This window comes from Dendropsophus ebraccatus, chromosome 6 (assembly GCF_027789765.1).
Source record: "Dendropsophus ebraccatus isolate aDenEbr1 chromosome 6, aDenEbr1.pat, whole genome shotgun sequence".
Lineage (NCBI taxonomy): Eukaryota > Metazoa > Chordata > Amphibia > Anura > Hylidae > Dendropsophus > Dendropsophus ebraccatus.
Window position 1 is genome coordinate 46,633,333 of NC_091459.1, and position 23,272 is coordinate 46,656,604.

The following is a 23,272-nucleotide window of genomic DNA, read 5'->3' on the forward strand; positions in this document are numbered from 1 at the left end:
GTGCGTTATTCTGTGAATAATTTTTTAGCGCCGCACTATCCCACTATCCCTTAACTAATCATCTGCCGGGCTTTAAACAAGCTTATACATTACCTGTCCACGCTCCTGTCTGCTTCTCCGGCTCCCTGGTCAATGAAGTCCGACTAAGCCCATCAGTGAAACTAGCGGAAAACTAGCCTCAGATAAGAAAAACATAGCGGCTGGCTTCCACAACAATACCAAACCTGTCCACATGTTGTGTGTGCTATTGCAGCACAGTCCCATTCACTTTAATGGCCTTGAGTTGCAATACAATACATAACCCGTGGATGGGTTTTGTATAACCCAGTTAAAAGAAGTCACACACAAATTAAAAATGACAGGCAGGGGGTGTGGGAACCTAATAAGTAAAAATACTTATCCGTCCCCCGTGCTCTCAAAGCGCTGATCTCACCCCTCTCAGGCAGCCACCGAATGTCATTTTTGTCAGGCTACCTGGAGCGTCACGGTCCGGCTGCTGCAATATCACTGCCTAGCTGATTAATCGCCTGGTCAGCCTGTCAGTGACTGCAGGGGTGTCCCGCCCCAGTCGCTGATTGGATGAGCAGGCAATCCATTAGCCGGGTACGTGATGCAGGAGGCCGGCAACTGTCGAATAGTGGTAGGACAGTGCTGCAGGGGCATGTGGACGGGTAAGTGTTATGTTCCTGCACCTCTCCTTTAAGGGGATATTCACATGTGGCAGATTTGTTGCAGACATTTCGGACTAATAATCTATTAAAATCTGAGCAGGGATGAGAAGCAGTATATAAGTGATGACTGGTTTCCTGCAATGGGTAGATTTTAGGCCTAGATGTTTTCCCCATTGTTCCCTGGTAGTGTTAAAACTTGATACAACATGTATCACTAATACTCTGACTTCACTTGTTTCCATCACCCATGGTTGTAGCTTCCCTAGCTGGCTATGGCTCCTTTGTGTAAACCTGCCTTCCAGATCCACATTATTATTACAGAAGCCGTATGGGCGCAGAGCCAGCTAAGACTTCCTTGTTGTTCCACCCACAGTAATTCTATAGTCGTAAACCGCAAAACATGCAAATGTATACTGTACATGTAAGTACTAGAGGGCAGCTACCGGAATACATCTCTTAACAGGCCCTTTATTGTTCAATACCTTCTGTGCTGGGTCTGAGAGTCCTCTTCTTAACTAGCTTTAAGTATTCATAGATTGTAAGCTCTTGTGAGCAGGACCCTTCTTATGTTTGACTTGGTTACATGTATATGTTTTAAATGACATTAACAAGCATACATTTATGTTTAAATCTATGCTTGTAACTTTAAACCCACACTCCACCTAAAAGAGAAGGGCTTTGCCTTAAAGGGAAACTCCGTCAGAAAATTCTTTCTTTCAAATCAGATGGTGTCAGAGTTGTACAGATTTGCTATTTATCTCTATTTAAAAATCTCAATAATTTCAGTACTTATCAGCTGCTTTATGTCCTACAGGAAGGGGTGTATTTATATTCTGCTGCCACAGCTCTCCATTTTAGTGACTGTCCAGAGCAGGAGAGGTTTTCTAAGGGGGTTTGCTACTGCTTAGGACAATTCCTTTCATGGACAGAGGTGGCAGCAGAGAGAAGTGTGAGACTGGAAAGAATACACCACTTCCTGCAGGACATACAGTAGCTGATAAGTGCTGGAAGACTTTTATTAGAATTTTGGCAGTTGATTTGAGTTTTCTTCCGCCGCAGTACCCCATTAACAAAGTCTTGGGCTATAGACCAGGCTATAGACCTGTAACTTCCGGTGATCTCATCTTAGTTGCTTTCTCAATGGCGGCTCCCACTTTTATTACCCTATGACCTATATTTCTCCTGATACATCTAGTTTAATCTTATTGCATTTGTGATTTATCTGCGACTTCCTTGTAGTGTTGAGTTTTGCCTGGTAGAAATTGTGTGTCAGATAGTTGTTACCATATGGCATTTTTACCTGTTGAGCTGTTAGGGTGTGTTTACAAAAACAGGTTTTCCAGTGCCATTATTGAAGCCAAAGCCAGGAACAGACTAGAAAGCCTAAAGTCCTAACGGAAAGACCGAGATTTCTACTTTTCTCTTTTTAAATTCAATTTTTTTCGATTCCAGCATTACTCTCTTAAAACTAAACCTATGATCAGTGACTGCTTCTTCCTGGCTTTATAAGTTGGGGAAACCTGAAGAGCTGCCACTACAGCTTCCATAGGAGAAGGGGACGCAGCCCTATATAATCATCACAGGGGCTGCTAGGGGTTAGGGAATACACAGATACATCAGGGAAGAACGCATATCCTCTAGGGGGAAAAAAAATCTAATCTCATGGACAGCTTCTTAAAAAAAAAGTTTTACTCTTGAAAGATTTGATAAATCTTTTGTTGGACTTTCTTTAATCATTGCACATACAGTATTGTTTAAAGAACAATTGTCTCTCATCACTCTACTGAAATCAGGGAGTTTTGGTAGATTTTTTCCTAATCTTTAAGGGAGTCTGTTTTGTATAAATTTGTAAACTCTATTAAAAAAAATCTTAAATCAAATCTCTTCCAGTACTCAGCTGCTGTATGTCCTGCAGGAAGTGGTTTATTCTTTCTAGTCTGACACACTGCTCTCTGCTGCCACCTCTGTCCATGTCAGGAACTGTCCAGAGAAGTAGAAAATCCCCATAGAAAACCTCTCAATATGAGGAGGCTATAGCCTATTGCAACAATATTATCGTAAAATTCAGAGAGATGTGGTCACCATGGACATCTAGTCCACTCTTTTCACCTTAAATCTTTTTTAACTGTTTTAATATTCGGTTATTATATGTTTATGAACATACTATTAATACATGTATGAACGTAATACATGCAGACTTATTTCACTTTTGTGAATAACTCTTAAGATATATCGCTAGATTATACATCACTGTATGTTTGTTTACTTTTCCTTGTTATCCTTTACAATTTATCTGTACAATATGCTATATATTTTGTCTATCTTGTTTGCAAAATTTGCTATGTTTACAAAATTCTATTGAAAAAATTACAATAAAATATATTGAAACAGAAAACCTCTCCCGTTGTGGACAGTTCCTTTCACGGACAGAGGTGGCAGCAGAGAGCACGGTGTCAGACTAGAAAGAAAATATCACTTCCTGCAGGACATACAGTAGATAAAATACTGGAAGACTTGATATTTTTGAATCTTTAAATTTACAAATCTGTATATTTTTCTGACACCAATTGATATAAAAAAAAAGTCCTCTTTAGAATACCCCTTTAAATCCTGACAAGCTCCTTCATCACTGATAGCCGGTTTTCTTCCTCTCTGTAACATGGCCCGGTGTAGCTTGTACTGTAAGGAGTCCTCTAGTAAACAACTTTACGGAGCAGAATGAGCATTTTGGCAGTGGGTATGTTTAGATAAAATGGGAAGGCTCCTGTACAAGCAAATAATTTGTGACTTATTAAGAGCTGTGGTTCTATAATAATACAACAAGCACTAGACACAAATACAATCCCTGCCAAGATGGGCATTAGCTGAGGTTTTCTATTCTGTGCCGCTTCATCCCTCACACATCCTTAAGACGTCTTACTGGTAAAATCTTTTCCTAATGATCCTTTCTACGGCATTTGTCACACTATTTATGCCCATATGAAGTCTGTGGCAGACAGTCTACGTGCAAGTAGGCTACAAATATCTTGGCAATACGGTCCTGTAATTGTGGAGACTACAAAATATGGGCTTGACTTTTTCCTGTAGCATTTTCTTTTTTTTTCCTCCTTCCCTTGTGCTTTTACCAAGCCCATTACTGGGTAATTCTTCATCAGCTGGGAAGTTTTCTCCTTGAAGAATCCTCCTGTATTACACGGCCTATATAGGCTGAGCGGCCTGTCACTACAGAGGTCGGCTCTGCAGACTAAAGACCAGGACCTAAAGACCAGATCGGCTGATTGTTGTCACCGGCTGATGCTTGTCTTTATTACATGGAGTGATAATTTGCCGACTGCCGGTCTCATTCGGCAGATCCTTGCTCCATGTAATAGGGCCCTAAGGACTGTATATACATAAAGACTACCATGTTGACAGGCTCCAAATGGTAAATAGTTAGGGATGAGTGAACTGACTGAATCCGAACCTCAGCCGGTTCCCTCATCCCTATAAATAATCATTCTTTTCTATCTGCATGATGAGTATTTGGGGGCTCCTGGCACTGCGACTCTACAGTGTTTAAAGGGGTTGTCCAGCGAAAATCTTTTTCTTTCAAATCAACTGGTGTCATAAAGTTATATGGATTTGTAATTTACTTCTATAAAAAAAAAAAATCTCAAGTCTTCCCATACTTATCAGCTGCTGTATGTCATGCAGGGAATGTTTTATTTTCAGTCTGACACAGTGCTCTCTGCTGACATCTCTGGCCGAGACCGTCTCGGTTTTATGTGAATCCCCGTAGAAAACCTCTTCTGCTCTGTACAGCTCCTGTCTCGGCCAGAGATGTCAGCAGAGAGCAGAAATAAAACACGTCCTTCATGACATTTAGTAGCTGATAAGTATGGGAAGACTTGAGATTTTTTTAATAGAAGTAAATGACAAATCTATATAACTCATATCAGTTGGTTTGAAAGAAATTTTCACTGGACAACCCCTTTTAACTTTCATTGATGGGATCTAGTTTTACAATGTTTTTGCAAAAATAGGACAGTGTATCTTTTTTTTTTTTTTTTCTCATAATTTTCTCAAAATTCTTATTTTGGGGCTAGGTCTTATTTTTTTTATCAACAACTCACACTATGCCTGATTCCTTTCTTGTATTCCACAGAGTATTTTTTTTATTTTTTCCTTTCTGAATTCACATTGTCTGGGTGTAAAAATGTATCTTTACCTATGCAGTATGCTAGTTAGGCCTCATTTACATGCACAGTGTTTTTCTCTGAGTGTAATTTTGAACGCCTGTTGATTGCATCTGTTTGGATGCGCTGGGTTGGGAGCGGGGGAAGCATCCGTGCCGCTATCCGCACTGTGATCTGTCCTGTTTTATCTTGGGTTAGATGGTGTGAATGCGCACACAGGATTTCATGGGCCCTAAAATTGTCTGTGGTCGCGGATCTACGACCACGGACAATTTTACGGGACGTGTGAATAAGGCCTTGGACTGCATTCACACATCCATACATTGACGGTGAATGCATGCAATGGATGTGTCTATATCATGTGGGCAGCAGGGAAACTCTTTGAATCGCCGCGGCACTGCTGCACAGATCCATCACATTTTCGGATGTGTGAATAGGCACATAGAAACTAATAGGATATAAATTTGGATGCTGAAATACTGACACATTCTGGAGATGTGTGAATGAGGCCTTAAGAGGAGAAGTCCGTCAAAATTTTTTATCAAAGTATTGTATTACGCCCCAAAAGTTATACAAATCCCCAATATACACTTGTTACGGGAAATGCTTATAAAGTGCTCTTTTCCCTGCACTTACTACTGCATCAAGGCTTCACTTCCTGAATAAAATGGTGATGTCACAACCAGACTCCCAGAGCTGTGCGGGCTGTGGCTGCTGGAGAGGATGATGGCAGAGGGATGCTCAGTGTCCCTCCATTGCCCTGTGTCCCTCAGTGTCCCCCTGCCATCATCCTCTCCAGCAGCCACAGCCCGCACAGCTCTGGGAGTCGGGTCGTGACATCACCATGTTATCCAGGAAGTGAAGCCTTGATGCAGTAGTAAGTGCAGGGAAAAAAGCACTTTATAAGCATTTCCTGTAATAAGTGTATATTGGTGATTTGTATAACTTTTGGGGGGCAATAGAATACTTTAATAAAAAAAAAATTCCGGACTTCTCCTTTAAGTAACACCTGTAAAGTCGACACAAGCAGTAAGGTTGTAGTGGGTATCGCACAGCCCATGGATAAGAATCATCTCTCCAATATAGTCTATTTATTTGATAACAAAGATGAACTGTCTGGTGGTATAAACAGAAACCAATATAACCTGTTATACAGGGAGGACACCTAGTCAGAGAAACGCGAGTCCTTAGCGGTTCATTACCCTCACCCGTCTTTCCTGAACATCCGGATTCCATGTGCATGTAGAAAAACTTCTTTCTGAAAGTATTGCTAAAAGTAGTGCAGAAGACCTGCAAAGAGAAGGAGCATGAATGTGGAGGCGTTTATGACAGTAGATACGCCAACGCATGACATGACACTTGTATAGTTGTTGTTGACAACTAACCTGTCAACCTCTTCACATATCTTTCTGTCACTGGGTCCTTTTATAGTGAAGCAATTATTATTTACTACTTTTAAGTCTATAAAACTATGTTCACACCACTATCATTCTTCCGTTGTCAAAGGTGTTGGCCACTTTATACTAAAATAGTTCAGTATATAGAATTAATAACTGCACTTACTGACAGCAGCTTCCTTTTTACCTCATAGAGCAAAAGATAGACTCCCCTACTCCAGGCTGTGCTGCCCTGCTCTGTGGTGAGTCTGTCCATAAGATGGCCGACATGGAGGAGCATGTGACCATGCCCCGCCCCCAGTGTCCACCATAGGCATATGCAGGAACAGTGGTGGACACTGGGGGTCATGGTCACATGCTCCTTTATGTCAGTCATCTTATAGACAGACTCCACAGAGCAGGACAGCCGGGGGGGGGGGGGGGGGCGGTATTTTAGCTCTGAGGTATATAGAGAGCTGCTGTCAGTATATACAGTGAGTACACTTACTGATATTGTGCACTGAACTATTTTACTCTAAAGTGGCCAACCCCTTTAACAGAAAGAAAATGAGTATTTCTGATGCCTCTTTAATTCATTCAGTCTTTTTGAAAGAATACACCACTTCCTGCAGGACATGCAGCAGCTGTTAAATACTGGAAGGCTTGACATTTGTACAAATCTATATATTTCTGACCCCCCCCCCCCCCCCCCCCCCTCCCGGATTACCCCTTTTAATGGGACTGAATAGAAACAAAGCTTTGGCTATACTGAGAGAGGAAGCCAGAATCTTATTGCCGTGGGTAGCTGCCCTGCTTTGTCTGGAGTGGAGTTTTTATTGGGCCATACACAAAGATCTAAGGCAGGGGTCTCAAACTCGCGGCCGTGCCAAACTACAATTACCATCATGCCTGGACAGCCAAAGCTAAAGCTTTGGCTGTCCAGGCATGATGGGAATTGTAGTTTGGCAACAGCTGGAGGGCCGCGAGTTTGAGACCCCTGATCTAAGGCCTTGTCCACACATCAGTATTTCTTTTCAGTTCTCAGAAACCAGGATCAGTGATGCAAAAATGGACAAAGCCTTAGTTAGGGATGGAGCCAATTTTTTTTAACTTTTTTTTATAATTTTATGAAATCTATTCAGCAGTTTCAAGAGATGTGAAACCTAGAGACAAAACATTCACAGGAAGTAATGAGGTTTCACAAGCAGATTAAGATGAAATGAAAACTATGGTTCTGAAACCCTGACTTTGGGTGAGGGATATGGTTCTGTATATGATACACGTGTGGGTTGTCTATTGAATATCAACCACCTGGCTGGACAATCCCCACCCACAGCTGTCGGCTCATTTCTTTCTCTAGCTTTTGGGTGACTGTCCCTTTAAGGATAGCTTCACACGCACTGTATCGCAGAGGATTTTCCGCAGCAGATTTAATGCTGTGTTCATTCATTTAGTCAAATCTGTTGCGGATCCGCAGCGGAAAATCCACTGTGATGCGGTACGTGTGAAGCTACCCTCAAGCTTTCAATTAAAGAGCTATAATTTCTAATTTCTCCTATATGCTTTGGATGTGATGCAGTAATTTTTTTTTTTTTTGTGGGTTTAAAAAAAAAAAATAAAAAATTCTTTTTATAACCTTGATCAGTCTGACGCCAAGCTTATTTATATGTGCCGACCATCACAGTGATGCAGACATTTCACAAATCTCCAGCTCTGGAAACCTCTAATACATGTCTGACAGGCCACGCTGTTATGAAATGTATGCTTTAGCAGTGCTCCAAGGGAGCCTGATCAGGTCTCTTGGCTAAAGTACAAGGTTTTACTCTGTGTGACGCACAAAGCTATCAGAGAGACCGCAGCAGTCTGTTGCACAATGTAGTTCTGATACGGAATTAAGAACCATTGCTTTGTGCTTTTGCATTTGTTTTAACTATTAAAGAACCATCACAAAATTAAATATTAACCCATGTAATATAAGGGCTCCATATTGACTATTTGAACCTAATGGGCCATTCTCTGTTGTAAACCAACAATTCATACATATAATGTATACGCCACTATTTCTGCTGTGTCATCTGCTTTATTACTCTCATTTCATTACTACAACTATATTACTCTCATTTCATTACTACAACTAGAGTCAGATAGGAAAGTCTGGCAGAGTACATTGAGAGTACAGAAAGACATGTGATCTTATGGTAACCCCCTGGAAAACACATGACCTAACTGAAGGGAAAGACTTTAGGGATTTCCAGATGGAAAGCAAACACTAAAAAAGGTAGTAAAAGCAGAAAAAAAGTCTTTTTGAATGCAGATAATGGCATATTTGATTATAAACCCAATTACAAATTTTCTTAAAATTGCCTGGACTATAGATTTCTGCAAAAAAAAACAAAAAAAAAACAGTGACACTTTAAAACGAAGGCTAGGCTCACATTGCATTTTTTTTGTCAGTTTCACGGTTTCCGTTTCAGTACATTACATTTTAACCCTTTGATGACCGGACAAATTTTCATTTTTGAACTTTTTTTTTTTTTTTTTTTTTCCCTCCTAGTGTTTAAAAGGCTGTTGTGCTTGCATTTCTTTTAACCTACAGACCCAGATGATTCCTTATGTTTTTTTTTATAATGCTTGCAATGAGAGACCTACTTTTTCCATAAGCTATAGACTAGGGAAAAAAAAATATTTAACTCATTAAGGACCCATGACGTAACGAAGCTGAGTTAATTTCATATGACGGACCACCACGATCGCCTGCCATTGACCCTGTATTATTATTATTATTATTATTATTAGCTACTTAAAGGGGAATTTTTACTTTCAAATAAAGTAGATAAGCTATATAGATTTTGTAATTTACTAATCTCCGGTCTTCCAGAACTTATTAGCAGCTGTTTGTCCTGCAGGTCCTGTATTCTTTCCAGTCTGACAGTGCTCTCTGCTGCCACCTCTGTCCATGGCAGCAACTGTCCAGAACAGTTGCAAATCCCCATTGAAATCCTTCGCTCCTCTAGACAGAGGTGGCAGCAGAGAACACGTTTAGGGTGCATGCACACTACGCAATGGCGACGGAAAACCCATTGCGCGTTCCGCAGCTTGTGGACTGTCTAGCGCGCCTGTCTCCGCTCATGTCATAGACTTCTTTCTATGCACGGTCGTATTCCGTCGTCAGTCCAAAGAATTAACCTGTTCTAATTTACAAATCTGGCGTCCATCACAGCTTGTCTAACATGTATGTAGGGAGGCCAAACATTTAAAGAAGACACCCCCTTATAGAAGATAGTTATAAAATAAAATAAAGAAAACAAACTTTTGTTCAGCGCTGCCCAGAAGGAATCATCCAAAAATCGCCAATAAAATAGAAAATTAGATTTATTTGTAAAATGGCACCCTTATAGAAGAGAAATGCACTAACATAGAAAGCAAAGAGCCCGGCAATAACCATTCTGCTTTTTACCTGGCCGGAAGGAGCGCTTTGCATAGGAAATGGCTGTTGACAAGGACGCACCTGCTACTTCTCACTCCTTCCATGTGATCTCACAATAAATGGACTGTGAACAGCCAAAGGAGTGTCGTTCTTTCTTTGTCTAATCTATAGGAAGTTTACATACAGTGAATTGGTGGGTGTGCTCTCTGTGTGGTGCTCATGAGGTTCGCCTGCACAGATGGCATAGAGTGCAAGGGGCTCACAAATACTAAACAATGGCATGTAAACGTCTCCTATTGCTGCCTGCCGACATTACTCACTGTAAATTGTAGACACTCTAGTCACCTGTCAGGTTCTGACCAGCATTCCCCAAGTGATCTGACACCATCTACCTCTTCTGTTTTGTCAGTGCTCCGTTCCCTTCCTTTACCACCTTAATGGTGCGTTCACACCTACAGGATCTGCAGCTGATTTTCTGCAGCAGATTTCAGTTAAATAACTGAACACAGCATCAGATTTGATGCTGTGTTCAGTTATTTAACTGAAATCTGCTGCAGAAAATCAGCTGCAGATCCTGTAGGTGTGAACGCACCCTAAGGGTACAAACACACACACCGTATATGCAGCAGATACGCAGCAGATCTGCTGCAGATTTGATGCTGTGTTCAGTTATATAGATCCAATCTGCTGCGTATCTGCTGCGTATCGCAGCAGTAAATACGCAGCGTATATGGTGTGTGTGTTTGTACCCTCAGGGTTTCCTATATTCCTAGTAGCAGCTTTTAAGGCGGCACCTAATTAGCTTTAACAGTTCTGGGCAAATCCACAATGGTGTTGACTTAACTATCAAATGAAACAGTCATTGGATTTCACCCAGCTACATATTTGTGCATGGAGTTTATTATTTTTTTTTTTGAGTTATGTATATACAAATGTTGACAATCCAGTTCTCACATTGCTTGCTGGAACAGATTCAATAAGCTGACACTTTGTGCAGTTAGCGTGTAAGCTTCTGGCTGCTGTCAGTTTTTCAGGAAACCGCTCCTACAGATTAAGCCAAAAACAGAAGTGGATCCAGCGGGAGCAGAGGTGTAGGGGTCCTTTTACATGGGCCGATATGGAGCTGTGAAAGGTCCTAAATAAGCACCAGTCAGCCAGATTAGTGCTCCTTTGCAATGCTTTTACGTGACACAAGTTATCGAGTACCTGGGGCAAACAAACAATCCTTGTATCATTTGTACGGCCATGGAAACTGACAGCAAAGATATGCATATATCAGTCATATCCATTTCCAAGTAACATAAGCAGTGCCTGCTTACCTAGTGCACTGCTGTTTTACTCCGACACCCTGCTGTCAGATTCTCCCAGCCTGCTGCTGCATCTTCAGGCTGTCCCGGCTCTCAATCATTCTGGAGGAGGTCGCAGGCACCTGAAGATTCAGTGGCGGCAGGAGACGGACGGGAGTTCTGTCTTAAAAGGCCCTTTAGTCATTTCTTTAGATTTCCCATTCCTTTCCAATCCATTCTTAGTTTTGGCTCAAAAAATGCAGTGGCGGTTTTCCTAAATAAAAAAAAAAGTCATGACTAGTATAGGATGAGATGAGCTGAGCCATTGCATTATAAGACTGCCTAACCTGCCATGTAAGGGAGTGCTGATCTTACATCACAAGCAATGTTGGTGCAGATCTTTCCTTTGCTCAGCCACTGGCACAACATCTCTTATTACGCAGAGAGAAGTCCAGCGAGGGTGGATCATCTTTTGACAGGGCCGGCTCCAGGTTTTTGTGGGCCCTTGGGCGAGAGAGCTGGCACCTTTTGTAGAGCACACCTCGGGGCACACCTACCAAATAAAGTTTGACAAAATATAGAAAAAAAAAACGTAATCCAGTAACTCACAGGTGACGTCTTCTTTGATCTGAGGCGATCGCTCTCCGTTTCCTCTCCATCTGGCCCAGACCTTCATGATGATTTCTTCCCGCTACAATTCATCTCTTCGGGACCTGTCAGACAGACATGTTAGGCTCCGCACTTTTCCAGCAACTTCCTTTCCTTTTTCCCACCCATAGGCTCCTATACAGTAGTAACTCCACTGTTTGGTGTCATGTGTAGTAAAGTAAGGAGGTTTGTGGGTCCTGTGCTGTGCCCCCCATATAGTAATGCCCCCTGCTCTGTCCCCATAGTAATGCCCCCTGCTCTGCCCCCATAGTAATGCCCCCTGCTCTGCCCCCATAGTAATGCCCCCTGCTCTGCCCCCATAGAAATGCCCCCTGATCTCCCTCAGCACAAGAAAATAAAAAAATAAAACATACTCACTAATCCGGGCGGGGGACGGGTCCTCTTCTCCTTTGTGTGCACCTTGTGGATCCACCAGCAGGCGTGATGACATCATCGCTCTGCCCCTTTTGGTGAGATCGGAACCATGCTAGAATGGACTAGAATGGAGGTGCTAGAAGGAGGTCGTCCCCCTGGAGTCTGTATTCTAGCTTCTTCACCATAGAGCAGGCCAGAATGGAGTTACAATAAGAGACATTACATGAGGTATACCAGGGGGAACTACAACTCCCAGCATGTCCAGCCTGTTATTATGGGAGATCAGAGGACATTACAGGAGGAGATATAATAGGACTACAACTCCCAGCGTGTCCAGCCTGTTATGAGAGATCAAAGGACATTACAGGAGGAGATATAATAGGACTACAACTCCCAGCATGCCCAGCCTGTTATTATGGGAGATCAGAGGACATTACAGGAGGAGATATAATAGGACTACAACTCCCAACGTGTCCAGCCTGTTATTATGGGATATCAAAGGACATTACAGGAGGAGATTTAAGAGGAGTACTACAACTCCCAGCATGGACAGCCTGTTATTATGGGAGATCAGAGGCCATTACAGGAGGAGATATGAGGAGAACTACAACTCCCAGCATGGACAGCCTGTTATTATGGGAGATCAGAGGCCATTACAGGAGGAGATATAAGAGAAGGACCAAAACTCACAGCATACCAGAGGGAAGGTATTAGTGAGCCCCGCCTCCTCATGTTACATGACAATGATCACAGGTCCTTCATCCATATGCAGCCTCTACTGTTCTCAGCCCCGCCCCCTTATGACGTCACCACAGGTCCTTCATCCATATGCAGCCTCTACTGTTCTCAGTCCCGCCCCCTTATGACGTCACCACAGGTCCTTCCCCAGTGCAGCAAACAAGGCAGGTCCTTTCCCAGCCCTCCCCCAGGGGTCGGTGATGCTGCGGGCGTCTGGCTCACTGCTTGGGCAAGTGTCGGGGGCCCCTTGGGCGGCCGTGGGCCCCGGCACTTGCCCGAGTATGCCAGGTGCTGACGCCGGCCCTGTCTTTTGACATGCGTCTGCTTGCTCATCTGTTGATCGCTGGCTGTATTACACGGGGAGACCTCTTGCCTGATTTGGCAGGTAATCTCTGTGTAATAGAGCCTTAGGATACGGTGAGCTGAATCATCTCACTACGACTAGGATAAGATGAGCTCATTATCTTGTCATCATTATTAGCGGGTGGACAAGGTAGTGACAGAATGCTATTCAGACACCTACCCACACCGTACAGAGAAACTGTACTCACCCCCTTATCCCTTTCACTGAAGAAATGTTTTAACATTTTTTTTTCACCTTTTTATTACCAGGGCAATGTTCAGATTTAGGCTGGGTTCACACTATGTATATTTTAGTCAGTATTGTGGTCCTCATATTGCAACCAAAACCAGGAGTGGATTAAAAACACAGAAAGGCTCTGTGCACACAATGTTAAATTGAGTGGATGACCGCAAATATTTGCTGTTATTTTAAAACAACGGCTGTTAAATTGAAATAATGGCCGTTATTTACTGTTATATGGCGGCCATCCACTCAATTTCACCATTGTGTGCACAGAGCCTTTCTGTGTTTTTAATCCACTCCTAGTTTTGGTTGCAATATGAGGACCACAATACTGAGTGAAATATACGTAGTGTGAACCGTATATTTCAGTCAGTATTTTTCAGTCAGTATTGCAACCAAAACCAGGAGTGGATTAAAACACAAAGGATGTGTTCACACAATGTTGAAATTGAGTGGATGGCTGCCATTTAATGGCAAATATTTGCTTTTATTTTAGAACAACGGCTGTTATATTGAAATAATCGCCGTTATTTACTGTCATAACAGACGTTCTAAAATAACAGCAAATATTTGCCATTAAATGGCGGCCATCCACTCAATTTCAACATTGTGTGAACACATCCTTTGTGTTTTTAATCCACTCCTGGTTTTGGTTGCAATACTGACTGAAATATACATATACTGACTGAAATATACGTAGTGTGAACGCGGCCTTAAAGGGGCTTTCCAGCATAAACGAATCTGCAATGCCGCTGAGGCTGTGGGGGATATAGTAACCTGTCCTGCTTCACCTCCGCTGCCAATTCCAGAGCTTCCTGCTGACCTCTTTTTACCAACATCCACCGACATGCCTTTTGCACAGGAAGTGACGTTTCTGCATAGTGCATGGCACAGTATAGCTCTGTCTATGCTGAGAAGTCATTTCCTGTGCGAACTGCACATCAGCAGATGCTGTAAAAATATGGCAGCGTGAGGCTTGGGAACCAGTAGCTGTGGCAGACCGGGACAGGTAAGTATGGAGCACTGTTGAGTACCCCCGGGCATCACAGATTACTTTTTTTTTTTTTTTTTTTTTTTTTTTTTTTTTTTTTTTTAATATATGAAAAGTGATTAAAGGTGTATATACGCAAGCAAGCTACCGATAGAAAGTATTTATTATGGCACAAAAAGACACCCCACACAGTTCCATAGACCAAAAAGTAAACGTGATCAGAATAGAGCAACTTTAAACACATCCAGTTTTGTTTTCTTGCTTTTAAGAAATGTTCTATCACAGGCATGTCCAAAGTCCTTTGCGGCCCGCGTTCCGAACTTTTACGGCCCCCCAGGTATCCAGCAGCAGCAGATACCTTGCGGCTTTGCCGCTGCCGCTCCCGTTGCCACGCCACTCTAGTGCACGGAAAAGGAAAGCCGAAATCTCGCGATGTCCGAGATTTCGGCTTTCCTTTTTCGTGCACTAGAGTACTGAGTACTGACATCTCGGACATTGCGAGATTTCGGCTTTCCGAGATTTCAGTACTGAGTACTGACTGCGATCCCGCCAGCTGGAGATCTCGCATGTCGTGAGTTCTAGGGCTGGAGATTTTTACAACTCCTCAGAGGTCAAGGAGGCTGATGACCTCAGCTTAGTTATATATAACTTGTATAAATAATATATATTAAAAGTTCCAACACCACCCTACTCTTCCAGAAGGGTTAGACCAGCAGGGTCCTCGAACAAAAAATTTCTGCAGCCATACATAGGTAGTGGTAGTCTCTGAAGAGGAGTTGGCTACTGTTGGCAAGAAAAGCAGGGCTATACACTCACGATACCTAAAGGGAGCATATAGCGTTTTTACTCAAAAATATGCAATAATTTTACACTGAAATCTACACAAAAACAATTGATAAATCGCTCCTCTGTGTTTTACTTGTACCTACGTAGAATTTGCAGCAGTGAGCTGTAGAGCTTGGTCTACTACTTGTTGCTGGCTTCTTGTTCACGTGACTGCAGTGTGAGCACAGCTTGTGAACGCACCCCCTAATGTGATATCTTATGAGGAGTGTTACTTATCCATGTGTGCAGGATCTTAGGTTAAAGCCTCTGTTGACATGTATGTAAGCAGCGTGTGTATTAAGATCTAATTCGGTATTATCCGGCGAGTCCCATCTGGATACGTCTGAAAGCAGTGTTATAAGCGTGCAGTACATTTCTATATGAATGGAGGACTCTGAAGGTTCTGTGTTTGGGGCCGCACGTTGGGCTGCTTTATAGACTGCAGAATGAACTCCTTGTGGTGTGCGGCCAGTGACTGACAGGGTCACCAGGTTTTAGGGTTTGTGTCTTTATGGTCTTCTCAGGGCAGATTCATAGGAGGGAGGACACGGTACCCTCTGTAAGCAATGAATCCTTTCCCTGATCTCTGAAAGATTTCTTGTGCGTCCGCTCTGTTATTTATGCCCACATGGCAGCTCTGTTATATCTGGCAGCTTCAATGTTTGACAGATAAGGTATTAGGCTGCGTGGAAACACTGTGATGTCATAATCAGGTTAGGAAAGCTTACAAGCTGTCGTTAAATCCTTCCTAAATTGACTTTCTCCCATGTAGAACGGACCATAAACACTTAATCCATTCTTGATTTGTCTTGAATGTTGCAGTCTGAGCTTTTCCTGATGTTGTAAAAGTGGAATTATGCTTATTGACTTTACTAAAAGGGGTCCTCCGGCAAAAGTTTTTTTTTTTTTTTTTTTTTTTCTCCTTTCAAATCAGCTGGTGTCAGAAAGTTATACAGATTTGTAATTTACTTCTCTTTGACAATGTTTTCTACTAAGCTGCTGTATGTCCTGCAGGAAGTGGTATATTCTTTCCAATCTGACACAGTGCTCTCTGCTGCCACCTCTGTCCATGTCAGCAACTGTCCAGAGCAGTAGCAAATCCCCATAGAAAACCTGTCCGACTCTCCAGACTATAGGAAATAGCTCCTGCTCTGGACAGTTCCTGTCACGGACAAAGGTGGCAGCAGAGAGAATACATCCCTTCCTGCAGCAGCTGATAAGTACTGGAAGACTTGAGATTTATGAATGAAGTAAATTACTATTTTTCTGACACAATTTTTATGACACCCCAGTTAATTTAAAAGAAAAAAAAAACTAGCCGGAGTGCCCCTAATTTTCCCACAGAGTAGAATTTTTTAGTGTTGCGTTTAAAAATGGGAAATTCTCCTCTGGAATGTTTGTTCAGTAATATGAACTGTCACACTTCCATATTGTATTTACTTATAATTGATATCCTTTTAAAGGGATTTTTTTTCTATTAGTTTTAATGTTTTCTTCCATACAAGCTGGGACCTCCACCCAATGTTTTGTGGTGATGCAGTATATAGTGCCATATGATGCTGTAGTCGGTCTCTGACCTCAGTATTTATGTGCTGTAGTGTCATGGATTATGTACACAATGACATTGCATTCACGGAGCACTAGACTGTAAACCATTGTGTACTACTTGTTCATGTTTGTTTTTTTATCATGCTCACTGCCGGTATGAGGATTTACAAAAGAACGGAAAACCCCTAAAGGCATTTTTTCATCTCGACTAATATAGCTAGGGTGCGTTCACACGTACAAGATCTGCAGCAGATTTGATGCTGTGTTCAGTTATTTAGATCAAATCTGCAGAGGATCGGCACCATCAAATCCGCTGTGATATGGTATGTGTGACGCTACCCTTATTCTATACAATATAGGGCACATCTAGTTTAAATATTTTTGCATATATGTCCGTTTGGCAAACTCTCCTCGTGTGTGTTTTTTGTTTTTCCCCCCTTCCATTGTTGACAACTCACTGTCCAGGTTACCAACCACCACTCTACTCTAAAAGCAGTGCTTGGACTAATAGTGTACTTGTATAGAGATAAACTATGGGGGAGATGTATCAAACATGGTGTAAAGTGTGTGTATACACTGTAAATATGAATACTATAGCTATCTAGCCACTACAGAGCACCAGATGAATATTGAGGCGGGGGGAGGGGGGGGGGGCGGATTGGTGCATTATTATTATTATTTACATTAATGAAACACAATTGTGCTAGAATGAATTTAAGAAAACTACCATCATTTTCAGCTGCCGCAGCCCTTACTCTTCTGTCTTGCTGGTTTAGTTTCCCCTTTTAAGAGTTAAGAATGGATAACATAGATCAGAAGTTTCTTGTGTGTTTAGCGAGAGTAGATTTCAGTGTAGTTATTCTTTATAGTATAGTATTTATAGTGTAGTATTTTTGTATATTTGATGCATGCTGTTTTTGTAGTCATCATTGCGCCTAATAGAATGACTTTTTACAAGAGCGACACCTAGAGGCCGGCAGAGACACCAGCACGGCACATGGTGCATCTTTTAGAAGTTTCCAGTGGTGGTAATGATACATGCAAAATACTAGCGCACTTTAAGAACACACGCTCCATGTATATCAGGCAGCTGGGCAAATAGCAAATTTACAGAATGTTCTAGTTAATCAAGTGAGTTAGTTATAGTAATAGCAATGCCACGGAGTGTAATGGTAGGCTCCTGTCTAGCGGAGCAGCTCATTTATAGAGGAATGAAAATGAGAAGTCTCTGGTTTTGTTTGTGGTTTCTCGTACTGTCACATATCCAGCTTGGCAGTGATGGCGGAGCGGGCTTTCACTTGTCACACAGTTTTTTGTGCTGTTTGGGGTGTGAATGGCTTCCTCCTGTTTGTAATTACATGCCCTATTTGTGGGAATACTTTAGGGTAAGCGGGGTAATTATAGCTGTCCTTCACCCTACAAAAAACTCTGCCCTCTTTCCCGATTGACCCAGTTTTGGGAATCTATCCCATTTAACTATATACAATTAAGGCAGCTTGTGTTTTACTACTTACTTGAATGCAGTTTTCTACCTTAGGTGCCTCCGTGAAGGGTGTGTTTGAAGAGAAACACAAATAATATGCTGTTGTTTTATCAAGTTAATAGTAGAAACCCTTTATACTGCAGAATTTCCCCCAGGACTGTAACGTCAGTAAGCCAAACATAATTCTCTTCCTCTTAGACAATGGCTTCTTCTTAAATGGCTTATGTATGATAGTGCAAACACATTTCCTATAGGAAAATAGTAACCTCATGTTGTTGTTGTGTGTGTTTTTTTTTTTTTTTTTTGTTTTTTTTTATATTTTTGTCACCATATCATCCCCTTCGTGACCAAAGGTCATTAATGCACAGATATCCAGGTCACACTGAAGCAATGTTCCTCCTTTTGAGAACCATAACACTTTTATTTTCCCACCTACAGCGCTGTTAAGGCCGTCATTTTTTTTGCACCCTGGTCTATAGTCTTATTAGCATATTGGTGTAAATGAAAGTTTATTGCTTTTTAATATGAATAAATATATAAAAATACATATTCAGCTGCAGTTCTAGGCCTCATAGGGTGACACTTCCTACTCTGTAGTTTCTTGGCAGGGTTACACTGAATGGGACACCTCTGTAAAGGCCCACAGATGGCCGGAGATTGGTAGGTGTAAGAGCTGGACAGTGACCATTCATTATCATATTTTCTGCATGGTGACAGCAGCTGTAACCATTGTTCTTTACATCCAGAGCTCATTACCTTCACCAGTCGAGGTGTGTGCACAGTCGTATCCAGTTCTTACATACTGGGGGCTTTGTTATGACAAACCTTATAATAAAGCGCATGAAATTTCCTGGAAAAGGCCCTCTCCTGTTTTTGTGGCTACGTGAATGCGTCTGTATTCTTAATCATTTTATTTAGACGAATCTGCACGCTCTGCTGACGTGCTTGTAAATAGATCACTGTGCTTTTGTTTCTGTTCGGATATGTGTAACTTGCAGCATATTCTGTATGTAAGGTGATGGAGAGCTTTATAGTAAGGGCTGCCATACGCACGTCAAATAAATAAATAGCTGATTTCAGTGGGACCACCTGATTCTCCTCCGACAGATGCCATTAAGGGAGAGAAGGATCAGGCATGTTGGATTTCAGCTATTTAATGGTTTCCCTATTACATAGTTTCCCCCATCATACAGTTTCTCCTCAGGTCCCCTAGTATGTAGGCCCATCAGTAGGTAGGCCTCCCAGTGAGTACTGTCCCCCAAGGAGCCAACATGATGTAGGTAGGGTCCTCCTTGTAGGTAGTTTCTCCCTCTTTTAGAAAAAAACAAAAAAAAACTCCATACTCTCCTTTCTTCCTTTTGCTCCTGGCTGATAATCACTTAGAAGAAGAGAGCGGCCTCTTTTGACTGCAGACGTGATGCCGCCTGCAGCCCCAAGAGAGACTGATGGGGAGATGCACCAGTGGTTTCTCACTTGGTCAACCAGAGCACCACATTTGAAGGAGTATTTCACTCATGTTTGATCATCCCCCCCCCCCCCCTCTCCTGGAGACTAACAATTCATTTTATACATGTCATTACCTTTTCAATCTCCTGCCTTTCAGTAGGGGGAGACTGAGAGAAGAGCTCACATACAGTTTTCTGTGTCTTCTGCAGAAAGCAGGATCAGAACTGGGGGAAGGAGATTAAAAAGGTAATAAGTATGGAACGAGTTGTTAGTCTCCAGGAGACAGGATTTGTGTTTTTAAAGTATGACAGGGCTGACAGTTTCCCCGTGTAATAGGGGCTGTAGATGTCTAGAAGAATGCTCTCCAGCGCTGTGTGATCTTCATGCATCGTCTATTGCAGGAGTCAGCAGCTAATCCTGAGGCTGGAGACTGGTTCTATAGTGTAACCATGTCTGTAGCAATATCTAGAAAGCAACCAGGTTGTACAGTGTTTTTTTTTTTTTTTTTTTTTATTTCTGACACATTTCTATAACTTTGCATATTTGAAAGGTTTCTTTAATGATATGTGCCTTACCTGGCGCTCGGGAGAATGCTCAGTCAGTGGGAGTCCTCTTCCCATGCTGAAACGCCGAATAATGGAAAGCGGTTCACAATTAGCTTTCCCCAGTTTGTCAGCCCTGTTTGTAATGTGATGTTTTGTGAATTTAAATTATTCCCCTTTTGCCTGTAGCTTATTTTTTAATGGTTTTCTCTAATAATAGCAACAAAAGGCAACTACAGGGACCATGTTAGCTCCTTTCTGTGTGGCTAAATAGGAACTCAACAAAGAGCGCTAAATAAGTAACCCCGTTACAGATGCCCCGCTGGTCGGTATAAAACAAGTTTCCTTAATTCTGTCACATGGCTTGTTTCCATCTCTTCCTGGCGCGGTTAAGCAGCCCACAGCTTCCGCTGGACACCATTATAATTAACAATCCGCCCCTGTTTTAATTGCTTTTAAGAGAGGACGTTTTTAATAAATTGTGTGTATGTTATGTTAGTCACATAAAGAGGCCTTTTAGCAGTTTCTTAGCAAGATCACTGTACTTGGGGAAAGCTGGGTGACTACTAGAGTTGAGCAAATTTTAAGCACGCCTGGGTTCATCCAATCCTAAACCTGCAGCATTTGATAACTGGTGGCCGGAGAAGCTGGATGCAGCCCTAGGGAGTCCTGGAAAGCGTGGATACAGCCTATGGCCGATGGCTGTATCCATGTTTTCCAGGCAGCTCTAAGGCCATTGGTAATCAAATGCCACACGCTGTGGTTCGAACCAAGTGTGCTCAAAGTTGGCTCAACTCTAGTGACAACTCAGGTAGGCTGGTTGTCACTCTAAAAAAAAAAAAAAAAATTAAATCGACTAATGTCAGAAAGTTATACAGATTTCTAATTTGAGGAATCCGCGTGGAGAATTTCCTGCGGATTTCACCGCTCACCCCCACTCACTCTGAGTCGCATCTCCCCCCGTCCCATAGGGGCCCTATTCCATGGGACGATCATTGTTCGCATAATTGTTAACGATAAATGATCCAAACGACTGATATTGCAAAAGACCTGAAATCGTTCACCCATTTACATGGAACTATAATCGTTACTTATGATTGTTCTTGCAGTGGTCTTGTCAGCGCTATTGCGTTCGTCACTGTTGTGAACGACTGAACAACATCTTATTCAATGTGAACGATTTGCGAACGAGCAAAGATAAAAATAGGTCCAGGTCTTATTAAACGATCAGCGATTTCTCGTTCAGTCGTTAATCGTTAACTGCTATTCAAACGAACGATTAGCGGTTAGTTTCGAACGATTTAACGATAATCTGAATGATAATCGTCCCGTGGAATAGGGCCCATAGACTGCATTCTGTGGTCAGGCGGATTGCACAGTCTGCCCAAAGAATGCATATGTCAATTCATTGGGTGGACGGCGGAATCAGCCCGAGCATAGAATTGAGTCTATGGGACGGGCAGAGATGCAAGTGGGGGCGAGTGGTGGATTCCTCAATGTGAACGCACCCTTCTATTTAAAAATCTCAATCCTTCTAGTACTTATCAGCTGCTGTATGTCCTGCAGGAAGTGGTGTATTCTTTCCATTCTGACACAGTGCTCTCTGCTGCCTCTTCTGGCCATGACAGGAACTGTCCAGAGCAGTAGAAAATCCCCATAGAAAACCTCTCCTGCTCTGGACAGTTCCTGTCAAGGACAGAGTTGGCGGCAAAGAGCACAGTGTCAGACTACAAAAATACACCACTTCCCAGAAGGACATACAGCAGCTGAAAAGTACTGGAAGACTAGAGATTTTTAAATAAAACAAATGTAAAATTTAATCTGTATAACTTTCTAAAACCTTTCTGAAAGATAGAAAAATTTGCCAAAGTACCTCTTTTAAGGCTTCATTCACACAGTTAAAATGAGAAATCAGAACCTCCTTTGGAGCAAAGCAGAAAGCCTTCGGTCCATTGCCCTAAAGGTATATGACCCCACCTGGTGTCGCACAGCATAGGTTTCATAGAGGCGTGCTCAAGGATGGGTCACTTATTAATAATTGAGGTGGAAATTGTATTTAGACGATGTGTTAGATTTGACTGAAACTCTTGAAATGCAATATGCCTGCCGCGCAATGTGGAAGGGTTACTATGGTTACCAAGGTTAGTATGCTGCGGCACAAGTTTGTAATGGATTTGCTCATCCCAGTCAGGATGTGCGCTTTCAACTTTTTCTTTGCAATCTCATGCCCAGGTTTCCACTGATATCCCGTGAAAGAGGTTCCCAGACGCAATGTGTCTGTATCAAGCATTGTCTCTGCTTTTTAAACATATATGGCATACACTCTCTGATCGTTGGCTGGTTATAAAGAGGTCCTTTGCTTTGGCCGTATATGGGGCTAGAAAGTTTTATGCAGTATTTTATAAGGATTTCGTATTTACAGCGTTCGCCCTGTGGTAAAACGGACATCTATATTTCTAGTTAGTACGATTAGAATGATTTTACTATTTTAAAAAAAAATAATAATAATTTTGTTTAAAATTTCTCTATTCTGATCCTTAGAATTTTTTGATGTATCGGGCTATTTGGGAGCCTATGGACCTTCCGGTAGACATTACTGCCAGAAGTTCCATAGACTTTATTATTATATTTCCATCCACTATTACTTTATCAGTGAGAGCGAAGATGAAGTGGCAGGACAACAGCTGCTGAGCACGTCTGCCTCCCCAATCTAGTGATCGGCACTCAGTCTTAGCACCTGGACCCTCACCAGTACGAACCTCTGACATATCGCTATGATATGTCAGAAATTAGTTTAAATGATAGGTACGCTTTAATAGTTTGGCCGTGGCACGCCGCGATAACATTTGTTATATATATATATATATATATATATATATATATATATATATAATTTTATTTAAAGGGAGGTTATTTAATATAGGGATTTTTTTTAATCTATATTTAAAGCGACTCTGTACCCACAATCTGTCCCCCCCCCGCCCCCCCCCCCCCCCCCCCCCCCCAAACCACTTGTACCTTCGGATAGCTGCTTTTAATCCAAGATCTGTCCTAGGGGCCGTTCTGCAGGGGATGCAGTTATTGTCATTAAAAACAACTTTTAATCCTACAGCGCTGTGTCTAATGGCCAGGGCTTACATTTGTATATGCATTAG

The 23,272-nt window shown here is 42.1% G+C and overlaps 1 protein-coding gene and 1 long non-coding RNA gene across 4 annotated transcripts in view; one reads left to right on the forward strand and one right to left on the reverse strand.

Moving 5' to 3' along the window:
* Positions 1-23,272, forward strand: part of MAN1A1 (mannosidase alpha class 1A member 1) — a 146,961-nt gene that overhangs the window by 19,849 nt on the left and 103,840 nt on the right. The window lies entirely within an intron of this gene.
* LOC138795602 (uncharacterized) lies at positions 5,995-22,208 on the reverse strand. Of its 3 annotated transcripts, none has more exons than XR_011363637.1 (3): positions 22,095-22,208; positions 10,969-11,209; positions 5,995-6,136 (listed from the first exon to the last, which is right to left on the reverse strand). It is a non-coding gene; the product is annotated as an uncharacterized lncRNA (long non-coding RNA). The 3 variants fall into 3 exon arrangements; XR_011363636.1 differs by lacking the exon at positions 5,995-6,136 and adding an exon at positions 10,633-10,855; XR_011363638.1 differs by lacking the exons at positions 5,995-6,136; positions 22,095-22,208 and adding exons at positions 10,633-10,855; positions 13,295-13,412.